Source organism: Lipotes vexillifer, unplaced genomic scaffold (assembly GCF_000442215.2).
Source record: "Lipotes vexillifer unplaced genomic scaffold, Lipotes_vexillifer_v1.1 scaffold525, whole genome shotgun sequence".
Lineage (NCBI taxonomy): Eukaryota > Metazoa > Chordata > Mammalia > Artiodactyla > Lipotidae > Lipotes > Lipotes vexillifer.
The window spans coordinates 415,756-423,953 of NW_006786891.1; the positions used below are offsets into that span (position 1 = coordinate 415,756).

Genomic DNA, 8,198 nt, shown 5'->3' on the forward strand with positions numbered 1-8,198 from the left:
CTACTTCAAAAATAAGTATATGAAAGGAGAAATTCCCAAAATACATGCACATCCACATCTTTTTTTTTCTACAAATTGCTACATGCCAATAGCATACTTCAAAGGCAAATCAACCAAAGTTGTGCTCTTCTAATCTGAATACTTCCTAAAGCACTATGGAAAATCTTATAATAAAACAAATACAGAACACATGGGGAAGTTCACATGATGAAAAAGAGTGTGGAGTTTGTAGTCAGAGTTATATGGTTTGAATCACGGATGTGGGCTTAGGAAAGTCAATAAAACTCTCCAAGCTTCAGTTCCTTCAGCTGTAAAACATCCATGATACCATGGGTATTATAGGATCATTTTAAGAATTATAAATAACAGACATGAAACACCTACCAGAAAAATAGCATACTGTTGACAAAACTTTTACATTACACAAATAAGCAATAAAAGGCAAAAGAAATCAAGGAAAATGTTGTAAACCTGGAATCTTGGGAGGACTGGATAATGGGGCATGCAGCTACATTTTATATTTTACTTCCCATTTTAGCCACACACATTTTATAAAATGCCCAGGCAAGCTAGAGGTTTATTATAGGCATAATATGATACAATACTCATTGGCCAATGAATAGTAGACCCCATGGATTAGGTTGGAACCAGACCATGAAGGGCTGTGCCAGAATAAAGAATCTTAACCTTGTTTTTTAACCACTGAGCAGAAATTTCCAAGAGTGACCTCACAACAATCTCAAAAATAATTTACTTTAGCTACTAATTTTTTAAAACAACAAAAACAAAACTCTTTGGCAGCTATTACATCACCAGAATTACAAAAAGGTCTAGATGATGTATTCTGAAGTTTTAAATTTTTTCTCAAACTGGCAGTGTTTTACTTCAATTACTTTTTAGAGGTTGTTTCTCTCATTCAATTGAAAATGAAAAATGGAGACTAAAAATTACATAAACCCTGACGGAATATTTTCACAAACTTTTGATACCGCTCGTTCTTTATTTTAATAAACAGAATTCTGAGATAGGCTCTGTTGTGTTTTGAAATAATAATAATAACATATGATTTACTCTTTCTTCATTTTAATAAAACAAATTCTGGTAGATAAACTACCGTGAGAGGTTAGAAGAGAACTATTACAAACAGAAATGCTTACCTCTTCATTAATACCAGCAAAAAGACTCCAGAACTACTGTTTTTTATAGCTTTACATAGAAATTACGGCATCTAAAGCAACTATAAGATTGTGTAACAAACCAGTTATACAATCTTGTATAACTTTCAGCCCACTCAGTTCAAAATCAGCATTAAAAGATCTAAAAGTGATCATAATCAAATGGGAAAACATTGTGGCTGATCCAATGTATGTAGAATGAAGGCCCCAAATGCACTGTTTACTCAAATAATGGTTCCCTGCAGAATTTCCTAACTAGTTTGAAAAAGCTTTAGAAACATTAGCAAGTCATTATTGCTGACTCTGAACTATGTCCTATAAAACCTCATAGAAAAGTTTTAATACTTTGAATGGAAACAAACAACAGGGGACAATACTACATATAAGAATAAAGAATTTGGGGACTTCCCTGGTGGTGCCATGGTTAAGAATCCGCCTGCCAATGCAGAGGACATGGGTTCAATCCCTGGTATGGGAAGATCCCACATGCCATGGAGCAACTAAGCCTGTGCGCCACAACTACTGAGCCTGCGCTCCAGAGCCCGAGGGCCACAACTACTGAAGCCCACGTGCTGCAACTACTGAAGCCCACGTGCTGCAACTACTGAAGCCCGCGCACCTAGAGCCCATGCTTTGCAACAAAGAGAAGCCACGGCAATGAGAAGTCCGTGCACTGCAACAAAGAGTAGCTCCTGCTCAAAGCAACTAGAGAAAGCCCACACGCAGCAACGAAGACCCAATGCAGCCAAAATAAAAAAGAATAAAGAATTTTTAACAAATTTCCATTTAAGTTTAATTTTTTTAATCTAAGGCATGAATTTACTACTTCAGTATTTTTAAAAATGCAACAGAACTACCATCATCGATATTAAGTCACATATCCTTGAGGATGTATTATCATAAACAACCAGAAAGTTGAAAAGATGATAACTCACTACAGAATTATCAACTAAAGAAACTATTATAGTCAAAAGCTAGGGCCGCAAAAGCATTTTTAAGCTTAAATAAACAAATGTAAGAAATTTAAACTAAAAGATAATTTATATAAAAAAGTTTAGGATTTTTACAAAGAGTTCTGTAATATAAAATCCTGAACACCTCAACAGCCTCATCAACATGCATTAAGCCTCCCTTGCCCAATATGAATTCAATGCCTTTTTCTTGATTTCAGTGTGTCCAAAGAAATTTCCTCATCTTTACCTTATTTTATTAAAGGCTCTCAAAAAGTACTTCATAAATACAAAACAGTATATACTGTTTTAATTTTCCTAATAGTTCAGTTCTGTGAATGGGCTATTTATAATAATTCAAAAGAAAAATTTTTAACAGGAAATATTTTATAAATAACATTTAAATTATTTTATTAAATAAAACTTACAGATTACTATAAAGTGGAAGACATTCTACTAACTACACAGTTAAAATGCTAATACTGATACCTTGGTTCCTCCTTAATTTAGCAATCTCTAATACTTACAAATTGATCATACTGATTTTATATTCTTGGTAGTAAACTCCATAAATAATGACCTTTCAAGCTCTTTCAAACAGAAGTAAACAAGAAGTATATTTTCCACTTCAAGGGTAACACTGATTTACCAGGACTCACGGGACTGAATTACAGCTCTGACTTACACATTATATCATTTAATCCTCGCAATAATCCTATAAGATGGGTATTATCAGCTTCGTTTTATAGGAGAATAAATTGAGGCTTAAAGGGGTAAGAAACTTGTCCAGGGTTATACAGGTTATAAGAAAAGACTGGACCCCATATCTAACAGGTTATAAAAATCTAGTTCTAATCTACTGCAGTTATGTAAGGAAAAGTCTGTTTTGAAGATTCTTCAATTCTTAAATAATGTAAGTTTAATAAATTGATACTGCTTTTTGAAAACTAAGTATATGAACTATTTCTATTTGGTAACTGCAACTATGTATCTTTCACTGATTATTATATACTAAGAATGTTGTTCTATATAATGCAAGTCAGGTACACACAAGTAAAATCAAAGATCATGTAAAACTGAAATGAATAATTGAAAAATGAATAAAACTCTGAAAATGTAACAAATATATTTTCACAGAGAATGGCTAATTTATTAGCTAGACACACAGAAGAGCTAATTTACTTGCTAAAAATGAAATGGAAAATATGTGTAATAGTTAAGATCAAAATTGTTTTCTATCAAAAATTTCAAAAAATTCCAAAAGTAAACTCATTCTCTAAAAAATTAAAGCTACCAAGTTTTAAGTCACACAGAAATTCCAATGCCTGGTTTTTGTTTTTGTTTTCTCCAAAAGGAGGAATGGAATTGAGCATTTATTGAGCACCTTCTATATGACAGACACTGAGTTAATTGCTTTTGATTACTTTTATCTCATGGAACCTGTTCTACTGCCCTGACTACTGAGGGGTACCATTACTCCAATAGCACATAAGAAGAAACTCAGGATCTAAATGTCACATTGCTATAAGAGTGCAGTAAGATTGCAGTAAGGATTCGTACTCACATCTGACTCCATATTCTGCACCACATCATGCAATTAACAACCACAAAATACACCACACACACTATCCCTTTAGCAACATGAGAATTTAAGTTAAAAATCCAAGCAGTTATCTTTTTTTTTTTTTTTTCTCTCCTGCTGTGGAGCACAGGCTCCGGATGCGCAGCCTCAGCGGCCATGGCTCACGAGCCCAGCCGCTCCACGGCATGTGGGATCTTCGCGGACCTGGGCACGAACCCGTGTCCCCTGAATCGGCAGGCGGACCCTCAACCACTGTGCCACCAGGGAAGCCCCAAGCAGTCATCTTTTAAAGAAGCTTTGTGCCCTGCAACTAGTCTGCGGCCAGCACATAACAGGTGCCAAATAAAAGTTTACTGAATGGAATGTAACAGGAAGAAATGGGATCATCTCCACTCACACCGTCTTTCTCAAGGAGTTAACATAAAACTATTGCTCACCAGGCAACATATACAATTTTCTCCTTAAAGAATAAAACACTGAATCAGGAATTAGAAGAAAAAGGAATGACCATACATAAAAATTATTAATATTCTTAAAGGGCAAGCTACTGGATTAAACATAGAAGCCTTAAATAGAGATCCAGCATGTTCCACTCAATTACAACACTTATCTGACTCTGCCTTATAACAGTTAATTAGGACTTCCCTAGTGGCGCAGTGGTTAAGAATCCGCCTGCCAATGCAAGGGACACGGGTTCAAGCCCTGATCCGGGAAGATCCCATATGCCACGGAGCAATTAAGCCCGTGCACCACAACTACTGAGCCTGTGCTCTAGAGCCCGTGAGCCACAACTACTGAGCCTATGTGCCACAACTACTGAAGCCCATGTGGCTAGAGCCCGTGCTCCACACCAAGAAAAGTAACGACAATGAGAGGCCCATGCACCACAACGAAGAGTAGCCCCCACTCGCCACAACTAGAGAAAGACCACGCACAGCAACAAAGACCTAATGCAGCCAAAAATAAATAAATAAAATAAATTTATCTATAAAAACAGTTAATTAAACATGTCCTGCTTCTACAATTAGCTAGCTGCTAGCACAGACCTTGGTCATTTTTGTGTTTCTCAGAACACCAAACACAGAACCTGCCACTTAATAGAAACAGCTAAAATTTTATAAAGATCTTTCACAGATTACAAAGCTTTTTCAGATATATTTATCCTAAAAGCCTTGCAAGGTAAGTATGATAGCTATCTGCATTTTACAGACAGCGACATTGAAGTCCACGATTAAGAGCCAAGGTAAGTGGTCAGGTATCCTTCTGTAACACCACAGCTACCAGAAAAGGCTCTCAATAAATGTTTGTTGGTTGAATCAGCTGTCCCTATAAATGTTTGTTGGTTGAATCAGCTGTCCCTAGAAATATGATTTTTCTAAGACTACCACCATTATCTGTCGCTATAAGAAATGACTGTATTGCCACTTAAGATTTATAGCTTTGCTAGAAAACAGATACTTTCACTCAGTTTGACAAGGTTAATTAACTTTAAACTTATTACCAGTGATTCTCAAACTTTAGAAGGACTAATAACTGGGGAGCTTGATAAAAGTGAAGCTCCTTGGGCCACCACCATCTCTAGAAATTCTGATTCAAGTGGCCAGGAATCTGCATATTTTAATAAGCACTCTTAGCTGATTCTAATGTTCCTAGTCTTTAGGGACACACTAAGAACTGAATTAGATATTTTTAACCCTAAATTCATCTACCTCCCCCAAATTTTTTAATGGAGCCAATTGTTTACAGTTATAAATATTTAAGCAAAAATTTTACAAAAACAATACAAGGCTATGGCATCGAATAGGATAGGTCCCCAAAAAACCTTTAATACCCAAAACCTCCCTAGACCTGGAGATTCACATGCTGCACAGAAGGTAAATCAGGGGTCTTTTAGGTGGTTACCCATGTTATTCTGTTTTAATTGATGAATTCAACTATGACTGCAATGTAATTTAGTAAAACATTTTTATAGGTCTTATACAAATGACTGGATGTTCAACAGTAAAATGGAACAGTTAACTTTGAACCTAATACAGAGATAATAACTTAATCACCAACAATACCAGCCCATTTTAAACTTTAAATGACCATCAAAATGTTCTGAGATTATGGGTGACTTTTCCCCCATTATTAAATATTTACTGAGGGTGGGCATAGTACCTCTCTGTACTTTCTGAACTTTCTACAATAAGCATATTTTTTCAGGATTATAAAAGTTTTATAAGTATTTATTAATCCTACAACTTTCACATACATAATGGGAAACAAGAATAACCTGAACCACATTTATCATAAACCACAAACACCCAAATATCTGACTTATGGTACCAACTGTAATCATAACTTTTTAAAAATTAATACCAGAACAAATCACTTAACTACTAAAATTTAGAATATGTCCTATTTCTATCAGGTATCTGTTATTAGCATGACTTTTTAAAATCCTCTTGTCATCTATCCTATGGATCTATTTAGGGAGACAATTTTGTAACGAGGACTGAGGCATTAAAATATTTACACTCTCTCATGGCGGGGCGGGAGACCAGACCTTTGGTGTTTTGTTTTGTTTTTTTAAGATATTTTTCTAATTGTATTTATCTAGGAAACTTAACATCGCAAAGCTGGGAGGGGGCTTTCTCCAAGGCAAACCACGCTTAGAAGCAAAATGTAACACAAGAAGGCAAAGATGAGCTACCGGTAGGTGATGAAATTTCACCTCAAATAAGACGCAAACGGTTGTTTTCAGCCCAGTCAGGTGGGTGAATGACACTCCAGGAGTTCCTAGGGCTTTCAGGGCCCCGCACTTTCTGCGCTCTCTCTCTCTCTGTCTCCCGGCCCTCCCGCCCCTCCCCCAGGGACTCTGCGGGACTCAGCATGGGGCGCGGAAAAGCCCAGGCTGTTCGCAAACAGGCGTCCTCTGCCTCCCTCCGGGATGAACGTGCGGGGCCCAGGGTAAGAGTCTGCGCTCGGCCCGGCGCCGGGGCCAACCCGAAGGTTGCCAGCTACCCTGCCAGTCCCCCGCTCCACACACCCGGCCGCCCCGGAGCCCAGGCCGGGGCGAGGGCTTCCCGGCGACGCGGGGCCTAGTCGCCCCCCACGCGCCTCCGGCCTCCCGGGGGACGCGAGAAAGAAGGGCTGAGGCCCCCCTAGCCGCGGGGTGGGGGAGGCGGCCGCAGCGGCAGGACGCCCCGTCCGCCCGGCCCGAGGGCTTGCCCAGGACCCTGCCGGGCGGCCGAAGGCCAGCGATGACTGGACCGCGCCGCGCCGCGCCACACTCACCTCGAGCAGCGGCCGCCGCCACCTCAGCATGGCCGTGGGGGTCGTCCCTGAGCAGACAGCCTCCTCCGGAGGGCACCGGCCCGGCCCCAGGCGCCGCCGCGAAGCCTCCCACTCCTGAAGGAGCTGTGGTTGCCGCTGCTGCTGAGGCCCAGCGCCCGCCGAGCCGCATCGGGCTCCCGGGCCGCCGCAGCCACGCGGATCCCGCAGGACCGCCGCTGAGCCGGGCCGGGGGCGCAAGGCTGCGGCGGGACAACCGAGGTGCTGCAAGCGGGGATCCTCCGCGAAGCCTCCAGCGTCGCCGTGGCCGCTCCTGCCGCCGGCGCCGCTGGGCCACAGCGCCCCCTGGACCCCACGCCCGGCTACGGCGCGGGGACTGCGGCGGCCGCCCGGGCACGAGCTGCAGGGAACGCGAGGGAGCGCGGCCTGGCGTTGGCGGGGCCCCGTGTTCCCTGCGCAGCCCTCGGGCCCCCGGCCCCCCCCCCGCGACGACGCCTCCCGGGAGCCGGAAGCCCCTCGGTCCCCACCAACCTTGGTGGGTCCCCTCCCCTCTCCCCAGTCCTCAGGCCCTGAGCACCTTTGCACCTTTTCTTTCTCTCCGGAAGGTACGTGAACGTTCCCGTCACTCGGACCTTCACCCGAGAGCAGGGGTGTGAGGGAATCTCCTCGTTTTCATCTCTCATGATTCAAGGGGGCCCTCCTAATCCCTGCAGTGTGCCTGGATGCAAGAAGAGTGACCCAGAACCACCCTCCCCCCCACCCCACCCCAGTCCTCTCCCGAAACAGTTGAAGGAATTGTCTTTGACCTTAATTTTTTTTGGATCTTGTGGCAGAGCATTTGAGGAATTTATCCTACGGATACCAAACCCTTAACCCCCAACCTCCCCCAAAATAGAAAAAAAATAATAATAATAACATGCTGAGGAAGAGAAGACAATAGCCAATGAGTTGTCCTGAAATTCATAAATAACTTAAAGGTAAGAGAAGAACAACCATCTCTTCTAACTAACCCACTCCCCCACCCCCATCTCTACTCTTCCACCCCCAACCCCTGCCAAATCCCAGGTAAATCTCTGAAGGAAGGAAATCGTTATATAGCTGGGGCTGTGGAATCGTTCTGTTTACAGATACCCCATATTCCATCCCACTCAAACTCTAGGCTGCAAAATCAGAAGCAAAAACAAAAGGAACAAGACTGTCAGAGGGAAAATAGGG

At 41.8% G+C, this 8,198-nt stretch overlaps 1 pseudogene; it reads left to right on the forward strand.

Annotated features, from left to right (window-relative positions):
• The first annotated feature begins 6,952 nt into the window (after positions 1 to 6,952).
• LOC103077374 (transcription initiation factor TFIID subunit 4-like) lies at positions 6,953 to 7,639 on the forward strand (annotated as a pseudogene).
• The last annotated feature ends 559 nt before the right edge of the window (positions 7,640 to 8,198 follow it).